The 14,416-nt window shown below is 43.0% G+C and overlaps 1 pseudogene; it reads right to left on the bottom strand.

Annotated features, from left to right (window-relative positions):
• LOC121270801 overlaps positions 1-14,416 on the bottom strand; it is a 119,704-nt pseudogene that overhangs the window by 28,016 nt on the left and 77,272 nt on the right.

The following is a 14,416-nucleotide window of genomic DNA, read 5'->3' as shown; positions in this document are numbered from 1 at the left end:
TCAGCACCCGCTCACTCCCCGTATTATGGGGGTGAGCTCAGGGGTGGGTGGGAAGGTGGTGGGGTGGGCACCCGGTGCCCACCCTATTTTATGTGCCCCTCCCCATTAAAAACTTGCTTGGCAGGGGCAAGTGAAATGCAGCCCAATGCGGCTGAGGTCAGAGCTGTTGGGCAAAGGGAAGAATTCCCAAGAGGCCAAAGTCAGAAAAACCGAGACTCTAAGGTGGAGGAAATTGGAAATAAAGAGGAACAAAGTGATGGCATGGTTTCAAAACAAAGTTAAGAATTTTAAATTTTGAGACTGTCCGTGGGACAATGGAAGCCATTCCATTTCTCCCTCAGCTTTCTTTTTCTGTCTTTTATTTTTTTACATATTCTTTCTTTCATTCTCTCCATTTCTCTCCTTCTCTGAGTATTTTCCCTCTGCCTTTGTTGCTCACGACAAATAAGCATTTCACCAGATTGAGCAAATAATGCTTACAGGTCAATGGCTGTGGCTCCAAATGGCCAACAAGCAAGACAGCCATCTTAGACACTTTGGAGAGGCATTAGAAACTCCCATGTTGATTCTGTCTCACTTTCCTTTACTCTTAAATTCAATTAAATACCAATAAAGTTCACTGATCTTTGTTATCGAACTCACACTGCACAATATGAGTAATGCTATAGTTAACACATTTGCATTAAATTCCTTCCTCTGACATTTTAACAACCTTATTAACTCATCTATTTCAAATGGATTTAAGTTCGTAAAAACCACAGCAGACACTGCTCTCCTCAGCTGTGTCAACAACTTGATGTCACTGGGGCTTCATGACACCAAAACAATTCAATGTCACAAGTATCTTGTTGTGGCTACAGCCTTGACTCACCAATAAAACTGCCCAAATGAGAAACCGCTTCAGGATGCTGAGATTGCTAGGACGATATACAAGAACGATCTTTCCAGCCTGAAAAGAGATTAGAAAAAAAGAGATCAGCGGTGATATGGAGCAGAAGGTTTGGGGGTATTGTGGGTGATCCTACACTGCTATTTGACCTCTGTTACTAGACTTCAATACAAGCTAAACAGAATGGCTGCATCTTTTGTTCCTCGGAGAAACATTGAGTGTTTCAATGTGTTTGAATTGTGACAATCATCCTTAGCACCAAACTCCAATCCAGTTTGAGGAAGTGAAAGTTTCTCCTTTGACTTGTGACTATGAGATGGAATGTGTTCAAAAATTCTCCTTCCACTGCTCAGATTTTGGTATGACTCCATCCCAGATGGATGGGATGGAGCTCCTTCTGTCTGATGACTGTTAAGTGTCCAAACTGAAATCCATTTGGCTGGTTCGAGCTCCCAGTACACAATCAGTGGGCACAAGTCCTTAAATAATTTAGAAGCAGTTTAGCAAACTCATAGCAGTGGAAGGCTATGTCAGAGTGAGAATTATTCAATCTCAGGGAAGGGTTTCATCTCTAAATAGGCATATACCCAAATTGTAAATTATTCCTGTGTTACGATTACTGTTTTGATGAACAGACCCTATAACAGACACAATCATGAATCAATTCCAGGGCTGCTAGTTTTCAAAGTTCATGGAAAAATGGATCGAATATTGGACTACATCCCCAAAGATGGAATAATACAATGAGTCTGCAAAAATCCAGGAATTATTTTAAGCAAATCCAAGAATATGTAGTCAGTGTAAACCACGGGCTCTGATGAAACACTTAATATTGGGAGGTCATAATAAAATGGAGGATGCATTACACTTGAGTCAACAGAATACTTGAACATATACAGGCAGCAGATTTTAAATATCATTGTTACAAAAACAATAGCATAGGAAATGAACAGAGTGAATAAAGATCCCCAAGGCAAAGATGGTAAAATGAAAGAATTCTTCGTCTGTAGGGTCTTACAGCTTTCAATCACTTAATGGTATAAACCATATAGATCCAGGCTTTCAGTTCTAGTGATTAGTGTATGAGACGTTCGGTACCCAAGATTAATTTCCAGTATAAATTCCAACCCCAAACTAACAGCTTCAAAGAAGTGAGTCACTCAAAGAAAGTCCTGGAATATAAGTCTAAGACATGTAGAAATAAGTAGCTGCATTGAAAGTGCAGTGGGTTATAAGCTTGCTGTAACTCACAATGCCAATATAGCCAATATTCTATCACTGATCCAAGTGTTTGGATTTATTTTGTAGGGAAGGTGTGAGTGCCTTATCCACTGCACTTGATTCCAATATTTAGTTATTTCAAATAAATCTGGCAAATACCCTTTAGATAGTTGTAGTAATGTTTTGCACTGATTCTTTGAAATTTGGTTCAATGCAGCTTGTCATGGTAACACTAACACCTCCAAGTCACAGGCCATCCTGACTTGCATAAACTCCCATTCCTTCATCATTGCTGGTCCAATATCATACCTGACACTGCAGGTGGTAGCACCATCACCACAAGCACACCCACATCTGGAGACATATGTGGGATTCTCTTGCAGAATTTTAACCTGCTAGTGAGAGTGGCAGACGTCATGGTTTCGCCCCCTTCAGGTCCAGGTAAAACTTATGGCAAACCAGCGAGTTCCAGTTAGTAAATGAAGAAAACTTTATTTACTGAGCCTAATGCCTCCTCTGGGCTCTTCAAATAAAGTCTAAGTCTGTGCTGCCCCAGGCTCCCCCTCCAGACTTACCTTGCTGCCAGCAGCCCACTTCTTCTTGGCTGCTCAATCTTAATTCTTCCCTGCTGGCCAGTTGACACTTTGCACCATAATTGCCCAAAAGCTGAGCAGTGCGAACCAAAAGAGATTTGGAAGCTAAAACCTGCTGGGCTTCCAAATGGGAGCCCTGGAGGGGATTAACCAGCTTCCATCCGAGACTTAAGATTGCCCTTTACTGGTGAGCCAGTGCTGCTGAAGGGATGTTGGCAGCTTCACTGATCCAACGCCAAATGCAGACAAGTGAATGTTGGCTGCCAAACAAGGACTATCCACATGACACTTGTAAAGAACATATCTTTTTATTTCTATTCGACAGTGGACTAAAATTACAATGGCTGCGGTTTGAAAAACATGTCTACTGGAACAGTGTGAGCAATATATACAATATTGCTGTCCTGGAACAGAGTGTGCCATGAAAGACAGGATGGTGCCGAGGAGAGTCTAGTCTAATGGGGAACTGCCTGGCAATAACATTTTAATTGGCTCCTGACCAGGTGACCAGAGTTTGTGTGAGAGCAGTGCAGCACAATAGCTCCTAGCCTGAAAAGAAAAAGACCTAAAACCTCTTGCTCCTATTTGTGTAAGATGCCAATAATTCTACAATAATAGCTAGGCTGGCTTTTTCTTTTCATATCTCTATAACCTGCTCTCTCTGAAAATCCCTGTCAAGAGGCAAAGGGGAAAGTCATTGTTAGAGACATCGAAAGGCAAGTGCTCAACCAATGAACTAAAGACTGAAAGTGCCGGAAGACCACCTCGTGTCATCAACAAAGAACTGAAAGGAATTTGGAAGACATCGATCAAAATCAACCCATCGAATCCTGTACTCCAGAATTGGTGTTATTGAACTGTTTTATCCCACTCTTAAAATCCATGTTTTTGTGTCTCTTATGTGTCTTGTATGTGTGTGTAGGGATTTAAGAAGTGGTAGAGTTTAGATTATAGAGTTGGAACTTAGCAGTTCATATCTCTTTCTTTTCCCACAAGGTAACGACAATTTGTTCAATAAACAGTTATTTACTTATTAAGTTTATGAACCTGGTGCTTGGATTCTGTTAACCTAAATTAAACAGTTAAGTAGAATTGGAGCAATCTGGTGGTTTGATCAAACTTTTTCACATTTGTCGTGGCTCAGGGAGCAGCGGGACTGATATTACAGCGCACTATCCCCAGTGAGGCTGATATTACAGCGCACTATCCCCAGTGAGGCTGATATGACAGCGCACTATCCCCAGTGAGGCTGATATTACAGCGCACTATCCCCAGTGAGGCTGATATGACAGCGCACTATCCCCAGTGAGGCTGATATTACAGCGCACTATCCCCAGTGAGGCTGATATTACAGCGCACTATCCCCAGTGAGGCTGATATTACAGCGCACTGTCCCCAGTGAGGCTGATATTACAGCGCACTGTCCCCAGTGAGGCTGATATTACAGCGCACTGTCCCCAGTGAGGCTGATATTACAGCGCACTGTCCCCAGTGAGGCTGATATTACAGCGCACTATCCCCAGTGAGGCTGATATTACAGCGCACTGTCCCCAGTGAGGCTGATATTACAGCGCACTATCCCCAGTGAGGCTGATATTACAGCGCACTATCCCCAGTGAGGCTGATATTACAGCGCACTATCCCCAGTGAGGCTGATATTACAGCGCACTATCCCCAGTGAGGCTGATATTACAGCGCACTGTCCCCAGTGAGGCTGATATCACAGCGCACTATCCCCAGTGAGGCTGATATTACAGCGCACTGTCCCCAGTGAGGCTGATATCACAGCGCACTGTCCCCAGTGAGGCTGATATTACAGCGCACTGATCCCAGTGAGGCTGATATTACAGCGCACTGTCCCCAGTGAGGCTGATATTACAGCGCACTGTCCCCAGTGAGGCTGATATTACAGCGCACTATCCCCAGTGAGGCTGATATTACAGCGCACTATCCCCAGTGAGGCTGATATTACAGCGCACTGTCCCCAGTGAGGCTGATATTACAGCGCACTAACCCCAGTGAGGCTGATATTACAGCGCACTATCCCCAGTGAGGCTGATATTACAGCGCACTATCCCCAGTGAGGCTGATATTACAGCGCACTATCCCCAGTGAGGCTGATATTACAGCGCACTATCCCCAGTGAGGCTGATATTACAGCGCACTATCCCCAGTGAGCCGTGCCACACTCTAGTCTGGAGTGACTACCAAGTTGCAATTTAACCAAAGGAACCTTGTTGGTTCTTGCACAATATTGTGCAGAGTGTATGGGAGCAAAAGGATTTAGCAATGGCATAAACCTGAAGAAGGGATGCACACCTAGCTTACAATTTTTGTATGAATCCAAGATTCAACTATTGCATTTAAAATCACTTTTCTCCTTTAGCGTGATGCTCAGCTATAGTTTTATAGGCTATTTCTTTGTCTAACTCTGGGCCGAGTGCCAATGTACTCCATGTCATTGGCATGTGGAGATATTCACATTACAGGATTAATGATCATGACGTCAATACTACAAGCTTATTGAGAAATAATTAGCGGTTGATTAACAAGAGAATCCATAGCCAGAATATAATGCATTCTGTTAATTGCTTCTCCAACATTAGTTTAACTCTCCAGCAGATGCCAGACTTACGAATGGGATATTAATTCTCGCCTACTTCCTTCTCTACAGTGATCTCAGAGTAAAATATTTTGGAAAAGGGAAAGTTGTTCCTTTTTTTGTGTCCTGTTTCATTATTAAGAACACCCAGAGCAAAGAAAGTAGGAACTAATATTTATACTGCCATCCTTAAGGTATCCCAATAGATTACTTTGCAATTATAGTCACTGTTTTCTAGGCAAACACAGTCGCTAGTTTTTAAACTGCAAGGCACCACAAACAGCAGATAAATAAATTAGCGGATAATCTAATTTTGATTAAGTTCCTTGAGGTAGGAATGTGGTCAAGTTACCAGAAGAAGCCCCTCCTCTTCTTCCAATAGTGCTGTCTGGACTGTACATGTTCATGAGCAAATTGTGAACATTGAGATGAGAAAGCTCTCTTCTCTCATATCCAGTTTGTGGCCTTTGACTGTTTCCCTCAAATGTAGCTCAAGGCATCGAAGAACAAATGAAACTTTGCTGACCAGCCTGAGCAACCAAATAAAACTGACCACTAGTTCTCATAAAGAATTATTAAAAATATATAGAGGTAGGAAGGTAAGTTACTACATTCTATCCACTTTCCTGTCTGCCTCAGGTATCTGGACAATAAATAAAGATCTATGGAAGGAAATAGAGGTCTTTGAAATGTGGATGCTAAGACGTATGCTAAATATTCCATATGCAGATTGGGAGACTAATGAAAAGGTGCTTGAAATTGCAAGAACGAAAGGAGCACTTAAAAACTGACATCCAGAAAATAAAGTGTTAGCATTTTGGTCATTTGATCAGAGCTGAAAAGCTGCAGAGATCTCTTCGAGAGGACAAAGTGGAGGGCAGCAGAAAGAGAGGTCGACCTAGGCATAACTGGATGACAGACATCATGGAGCAGTTGCAGACGAGCTACAGTGGATGTGTGAGGATGGGGCAAAACAGACAAACGTGACAAATCATGGCAGCAGATCTCCTGGTCAGAGTAGCTACAAGCAGCAGCAGCAGGGGTGGTAATCCCACTGTGTGCTCACCAGCCCAGGAATTTCCCTCCCACCACTGGAAAACCATGAGTTGACTAATGCAGAAATAGAATTTCTAAATCTTCATTTGTGAAATGAGATAAGGCATAAAAGCAGAAGTTTTAGCTATAATTGCCCTCAGGGAATTAAAATGTTAGTGTAGATTGTACATGGCTAAGGTGTTGGGAAAGTCTGTAAGACCTAAAGTGACTTTTCTCAAAGCCATTCTTGTTGGCCCTCTGTGGCATTGCTCATGGAGCCAAGATCAATTGTAGTCTTCAGGTAATGGGAGGGTATAGGCCAGGGCATAAATGAACCAAGACAGTGATTTAATTCCGTTCCTGCTTTAACATTGTACTTTCTGACCTTATTTTTGTATGTTACTTTTGTTTATTTTTTATTAGTTATAGTGAAACAGCAAAACTTGGCAAAATTTGGGAAGCAGAGAAGTACAGTTGGTTGGAGCCTAGGTGTTTCTCAGCACTATAAACCCATTAGAATAAATATTCTTAATGTCATCATACATCTTAGCTTTAATCAATGAAAACATTTCCAGAGTTCACTGTGTTCTCTCAACCACAGACAAGGAAAACCCACAAGGCCCCCATGTGTTATGTATCTAAGTGCTACAGGAATTGAAGAAGGTTGATTATGTTCAAACATCGAGTGCATAGGTTCAATAACATAAATTATGTCTCACTGTTACAAACCCCACTGAGCAACGGTGTCTTGCTATCTTTCAAGCAGATGCCATAAAAACAGATGTTGACTACAGGTGGGTTGCTTTAGCTTTTAATTCTAGAGTTGCATTTGTATAGCACCTTTCATGACCACCTGATGTCTCGACGTGCTTAACAACCAATGAAGTATTTTTTGAAGCAATACCATCTAAAAAAAAGATGTATTGTAGGAAACCCAATTGGCATACAGTGAGTCCCCACTTACAGAAATGTGATAATGACCAGACAATTTGTTTTCTGTGATGCAGATTGAGAGATAAATATTGACTAGGGATACCTTCCTTGCTCTTCTTTGAAATAGTGCCACGGGACCTATAATACCCAGCCGAGAGGGCAGACGGGGTCTCATCATCTCATTCCAAACATGGCATTTCCAACAGTGCAGCTCTCCCTCAGTGCTGCATTGGAGTGCCTGCCTAGATTTTTGGACTCAAATTCTGGTGTCGGACTTGAATCCACAACCTCCTGACTCCAGAGGCAAGAGTGCTACTAACTGAGTCACTGCTGACACCTGAGAAATTATTCCTGGAGAAATTTCCCACCAAGATATTGCAGGAGCGAGATATAAATAGTTTATGGAGGATCTGAACAAAGTTGCAAAACTTGGCAAGCTGCATCACTCACTTTCTCAATCCTTCCTTCGTGTGAGTATAGTCATTGATGTGTTTCAGCTTGGCTCAGTGGGTAGGACTCCTGCTTCTGGTTACAAGGCTGTAGATTGAAGGTCTACTTCAGAAGCAAAGCATATGGTGCTCCAATACAGTACTGTGGGCATACCATATTGCCAGACACACCATAGTTTGGCACGAGTTATTGCATCATGGCCTTGTCTATTTATTCTGGTGGGTCTGAGGAACAGTAAAGACCCCAAAAGCTGAAGGAGAGCTAGGGCATTCTCTTGGTTTCCAATATTGCTCCCTCAAAAGCAATACCATCAAAAAGTAATTATATTGTCCATTTACCTCATTACTGTGTGTAGCATGGCAACGAATCATAGAATGATATGGCATAGAAGGGAGCCATTTGGGCCTTCTTGTATGTGCTGGCTCTTTGAAAGAGCCAATTAGTCCCGCTCCTCTGCTGTTTTCCTATAGTCTCCATAAAAAGTCACTTCACAAGCTTGTGCAGAGTTACAAGTTGTATTACTGCAATTATTGTGTTCAGAGCTTTCAATAGTTCCAAATCTGCCCCATTAAAAATAGTCTTCAAAATAAATTAAGTTTTGTACCTAGATAAGGGCTCACAAATTCTACAATACGCTTAAGGAGTGTGCTGAAGTCCCAAAAGATGTTGCATTTCTGGAGTACGTTGAATCAGGGTGCCCCTGATTCACACGCATTGAGATATCCTTTGCTGACTGAAGGTAAAAGAGCTGCCTTTGATCTAGGTGAAGTAATGCTCCACGCAGACATTCCTCGCACATGTTCCAGCTTCGGGTATTTCAGAGTGGGAGTGAAGGGTTGGAATGACAGCTCATACGTTGTGCCCTTCACCAAGGTGAGATTTCAAACACCAGGGATGTCTGGGTGTCCCAGTTAGTGTTGGTGGAGGTGGAAACAGCACATGGCCACCAGCTGTTGATGGGGCCCAGCCCGATCATCAATCACAAAATTTCACCACCCACTCTTACAATTTCCAAAGCAAGTCATTACAGCATGAAAAGCATTCATTTCATCAAGCTCCTTTATAACAGGGCGCTGATTGATACATTTCAGCTTTCCGCAAGGACAGCCAATTCTAATTATTTCCTTGCTAGTGCCTACAGCTGCCCCCCAGCCCCTCCCCAACTTTCGAAGTTTGTCTGAAATTTAACTATTGTCAAAACTTTGGAGGACTTGTGATAAAGCAGAAAATATGGGAGCATAAAATATTAAAAATCTGTGTTGCATTTTTCGTTGCTTGTTCTTTTTGGGGCAAGGGAGGGGATGAAATGTTGCTAAAGTTAGTTTTATTTTATTACGTTTGTTTGATGAGTGTGAGATGAAAAGCTTCCATAACATGTCTCTCTTTTCAGCAATAGAGCAAATTCACTTCAAGTGATGCTCCCGATAGTTGGAGATTCCTGCTGCTGTGGTGACAATCCTGTTTATGTTGCAGCTTTGATCCACCAACAATATGTACATCCATCTTTGCACATATTCAGTTATTTTAAAATTGTGGGTTTGCCATATATGTGGACAAGATGTTCTGGTGATTTAGGTGGATGCTAAAGATCCCACGACATGACCTCAACAAGATCAAGGAGTTCTCTTGGTGTCCTTGTCAACATTGCTTCCACAACCAACACCAGAAAGACACAGCTTAACTTTGTCACTGTTTGTGAAGCCGTTACTTACATAACAACAGTCACAGCATTTCAAAGGAGTTTACTATATGCTACGATGATGACATCACAATTACAGCAATCCGTCACTTGATACTGAAATCAACATGTGCATTACAAAAACTGCAATTGTTCTGTCCAAGTTGAGTAAGAGAGTGTGGAACAGCAACCCAGCCAAGGACACCAAAATGCAAGTCTACCAAGCCTGCATCCACAGTGCACTCCTCTACAGCAGTGAGTCCTGGGCAACATATGTTAGGCAGGAGGAAAGGCTGAATTGTTTCCACCTTTGCTGCCTCAGACATATCCTTGGCATCTCTTGGCAGGTCAAGGTTACCAAACCCATCAGCACACACCTATTACTAAGTCGATGACGTCTGCACCAGCTCAGCCATGTTTATCAGATGGATAGAGAAACAGAGCCTTCTTGAGAGCGTAAGGACTCGAGATATTGGCTCTGTTTCTCTCTCCACAGATGCTGCCAGACCTGCTGGGTATTTCCAGCATTTTCTGTTTTTTTTTTGGATTTCCAGCATCCGCTGTATTTTGCTTTAATCAGATGGATAATGGCCATGTACCTAAAGACCTTCTGTACAGTGAACTGGCCACTGGACCATGACCTGCTCGGAGTCCATACTTGCACTACAAGGACACTTATAAGCGAGATATGGACATGGACATGGACAGAGACAACTGGGAGATAGTCGCTAATGACTGTGACCTCTGGAGGCTGACTGTTTGGAGGGGAATTTGAAGGAGCAAGGATAAATGGAATTCTCAACAGGCAGAGAAGAGGGCCCAGAGAAAACAGAGGCCAGTGAATCCTGCACCTTCTCAGTCCACTGCCTTACTCCTCAGCAAATGTAGCAGGGATTGCCATTCCAGAGTGGGGCTCCTGAACCACACCAGGCGATGTGTAACACTGAGTTGACCACCAAAGCTCAAACAATCATCACATGAGACAGACTCATAGTAAGGCTCCAATATAAATGCAAGTCTTATTTTTCATTAGCAGTGTCTATTTACAGAGTGTTCAGTTATCACCTTAACAGCAGGGAGACCTCCCTTCATAATCACTCTCACCCATTCATCATCATCCCTACTACTATATTACATGATTGGGTATGATCAAATATCATTAAATTAGGCTTTGCATCAATGCAGTATTTACCAATGTTGGGTTAGTGCTATCTGGAAGAAAGTTTCGTAAATACGCTGACAGATATAAATTATTTATTTTAACAAAACTTCAAGAAAGCAATTTTCTCTGTAATTAACGACCTGCTAACAAAACTGAAAAAACTGTTTCTTGAGATGTGTAGTTGTTGAGAATGCAATTTTATTAACAGGTCATTAATTACTAAGAAAGCTGGGCATTGATCATTATAAGAGGAAATTAATCTCAGACTGAAAGCAGAGGTCTTAAAAAAGACAGCAAATGAGAGACAGAACCAACAGTGAGAAACTGTAATAATTCCAAGGGCAGAACTTTCCAGTCAGCATACGTGGGCGGGACCAACATGCCGATGTGTAAAATGACGCGCGGATGACATCGGGCGTGCGTCATCACGCACCATCTCGATAATTCTTTCGGCGGGCGAGCACCAGAGTCAGCTGCATGCCCACCAAAATGTCAACGGCCTATTTAGGCCATTAAGAAATTAATTAAAATAATTAAAGAACGCTGCCTGTCCAGCCTTTAGGTTGGCAATTGGGCGAAAAGCCCAAGCGGCCTTCACATTTTTCAGGAAACCTCACGGGCGGGGCGAGGTTTCCTGACACTTTTATTAAATAAATTAATTAATTAATTTTTCCACCTTTACAAAGATGTCCGCGCCTCAGGGAGATTGCTGCGCTCTTCCACGTGCAAGCACGAAAGAGCGCTGGCCCAGGTTCTCCCTCCTCCCCCCCCCACCCGCACAGGGAGCACTTCCTGGCGCACGTCACACTGGGCCCACCCACGTAAAATGGTGGCTCACCCCCAACTGGGGGCGCTGATTGGGAACCCACCTGCCCACGCCGACTCCCGCCCATCCCCCACAACGGGGCGTAAATGTTGCCCATAGTGAATACTTTGAAGGAGTCCTGGCTCTGTTGTCATATATGGCAGCTATTTGTTCACAGCAAGGCTGCTTCAACAGAAGTGACGTGCATGACCACTTAATTTGTTCAGGTAGTATTGGTTGTTGAAGAAATGTTAGTCACAACAATGCAACAGTTCCCTGCTCACCCTCCCTCTCACAATGATGCTGTGGATAATATTGTCCCTTACTGAGAGTTGGTGGTGAGGGTGGGGGTGGGTTTGAGGCCCTGGGTTTCAAAAATGACTCTCCAACAGTGCAGCACACTCTCAGTACTGCCACTGAAAGTGTCGGCATTGATTATAAGTTTGCGGTGCTTGTACCCACAACCTTCTGATGCAGGTGCAACCACTACTGAGCTAAGCTGAATGGTAATACTCCAAGGATGAATTCCAAGTTAATGTCAAAAGTAAAAAAGATTAACATTGGGGAAAGCAAATGCTAAAAAGGCTGAGCCATAACTCTGCTAGAATAATCTTTTTAAAAAGCTGACATATTTGGAATTAAAATCTGTCAATTTTGTACTTGCAATATGCTATGTTTGATGAAGGCAACACAAAGTACTTGGGATGTGGAGCTGAGATTTGCACATGGAATACCTGAACCTCAGATAAAAGGTCTTCAACATGAAATGTTAACTCAGTCTGACGTGCTGAGTATTTACGGCATTTTCTGAAATTATTTCACGTTTCCAGCATTTTGCTTTTGTAGTAGTGATGGGCAAGTGCCTCTTTATTCTATCAGTGGGAGTTAATTGGCTGCAGATTATGAACATGCAGGCCAGTTTGGTTTATCTGAGTGCATTCTCACCTCCAAGTTGGATGGTTATTTTTCAGTCCCACACCAGGACTTTAGCACATAATCTAAACTATCACTTCACTCCGAGGTGCCGCATTTCTGATGAAAGCCAAGATTCTACCTGCCTTTTTAGGTGAATATGAAGATCCCTTGGCACCATTCAAGGGTGATTGGTTATTCATCTCACTGCTGTTTTGGAACTCCAAAAGGATACATGATTAAGGCAGTTCATTGCAAGAAGAATATTGAGAGGTTTTGAAGTGATAATGTGGTATATAAGTGCAAATATTATTATCTCAGTGCTGTTGGCAGGAGTTCAGTAGTAGGAGGCTTTTAAATATACTTGGAACCAGAAGGTTCTCTGGTATTGAAAGTAAGGTTAAAGACTGTTAAAGGTGTATGGAGGATGCAGCCTTAAATCTATGGGCAGTATTCTTAGGTTGTCGGGCAGGTACGGTAGGTGGGCCCGAGAGTGGCTGGGAAGTGGCCTGCCGTCCGCAATCGGCCCCTGACCGTGATTTCACGTTGGTTGGCCAATTACCGGGCAGCCAGCATGCAACCCGCGCTGAAAAACTCAGCGCTGCCGGGGTGGGGGCGGGAAGAGGGCGAGCGCTGACGTCAGGGTGGGTGCGCGGCAGCGAGCAATGAAAGCCCCCCTGAGGGTAGAGGGCTGCCCCGGAGAGCTGGAGAGGTTTAAAAACAAAAATAAACAGTATGGAATTCCGAGAGAAAAATTCCACCCGTAAGAATCACTCATCGAAACATATTGACGATAAGAAGTCCGCCCAAACATTTTTTTTAAAAATAATATCAGAAACCTCATTCCGCCCTTGGATCAGATTTCCTCAAAAGTGCAAAAGCCGCCTGGCCGATTTGCCTACTCGCCTACCCTAACGTTGGACGGGCAGCGATTAGTCACCGCTAATTGAAACTTTAATGGCCTCATTAGGTGGGCGCTCTGCCAACTCTCGCTCGTGCCTGCAGACCAAAATATCACATAAGTGCATGATGACGCGGGACCCTCACCCGACATCATCACACGCTATTTTACGCCCGATCTGATCAGGCGCGTGTGCCCCTACCACCGCCCCCCCTCCTCCTGCCACCCCCACTCCCCAACCGCGGGATGTAAAATTCTGCCCTGTTGTAGGGCTCATTGGCTGAGGCAGCTACAACGATTTAAATACAAGTCACCTTACAAGTCACTTAATTCAAGGCACAGTTAACTGTTTCTAAACTACTTAACTCTCACGGGTAAACATGTTCATTTTCTTCTTGTGACAGTTGAATGAAAACCTTTTAAGCAAATACTGAGGAGCTGTCTCTTTAAATTGTGTTTGTGGAATTCTCGTGTCCATTTCTCTCCACAGTCTGGCTGATGTACAGGGAATTCTCAATCAGACCAAGTGACATCAGAAGGCAGCTGGACCCAACTGGGAGTCTTGTGTGGACAACATAGCTGTTAATGGGAGTAGAGTGGAAATATGAGACATTCCCAGAAACATTTTCCTTAGCTTTGTTCACACAGCTGTGTAGAATTCAAGGTTAGTATAACTAAGCCTTGTCAATTTAATTAAATGAAGGCTTTATATGGTCAGCAGCCAATTATTTCTCAAAAGCAAAATATTTCTAATTTACACTTTCCTTCCAACTTCTAAAGTACATAAAACTCTTGCATACAGGGAAAAGGAATATTTCTGGGGCAGCAATTATTTTTCACTTCTGGCAAAACAAAGTCAATTGCACAATCAGAAACCCCACAAGCCAACTTGAAACATAAATGGCAATTGTGGCGCCAGTTGACAGAATTGGCCACCAACTTCAACTGCAGAATTAATCCTGCCACTTTGAGGGGCCGTGTAAAATTTCCACCCTGAAATCATCTCCATTATAGGTGGGTGTGTTTCAAACCCACGCATGGAAATCTACATCACACTATGTGACCTTAATAGAAATGTGTGCGCGTCTGTTAAGTAGTTTTTATCCCTGCTGCTTTGATGAAAAGAGCCTACAATTTAAAATGGACTATCACAATACTTTTTATTGTTTATGGGGCATTACTGGTACAGAATGCTCGTCTGCTTAATAGTATTTCATAACATAACCACGGGCAGA

This window comes from Carcharodon carcharias, chromosome 28 (genome assembly GCF_017639515.1).
Source record: "Carcharodon carcharias isolate sCarCar2 chromosome 28, sCarCar2.pri, whole genome shotgun sequence".
NCBI classification, from domain to species: Eukaryota; Metazoa; Chordata; class Chondrichthyes; order Lamniformes; family Lamnidae; genus Carcharodon; species Carcharodon carcharias.
Note: the sequence above shows the minus strand (reverse complement) of the source record. Positions and strands in the feature narration are given on the sequence as shown.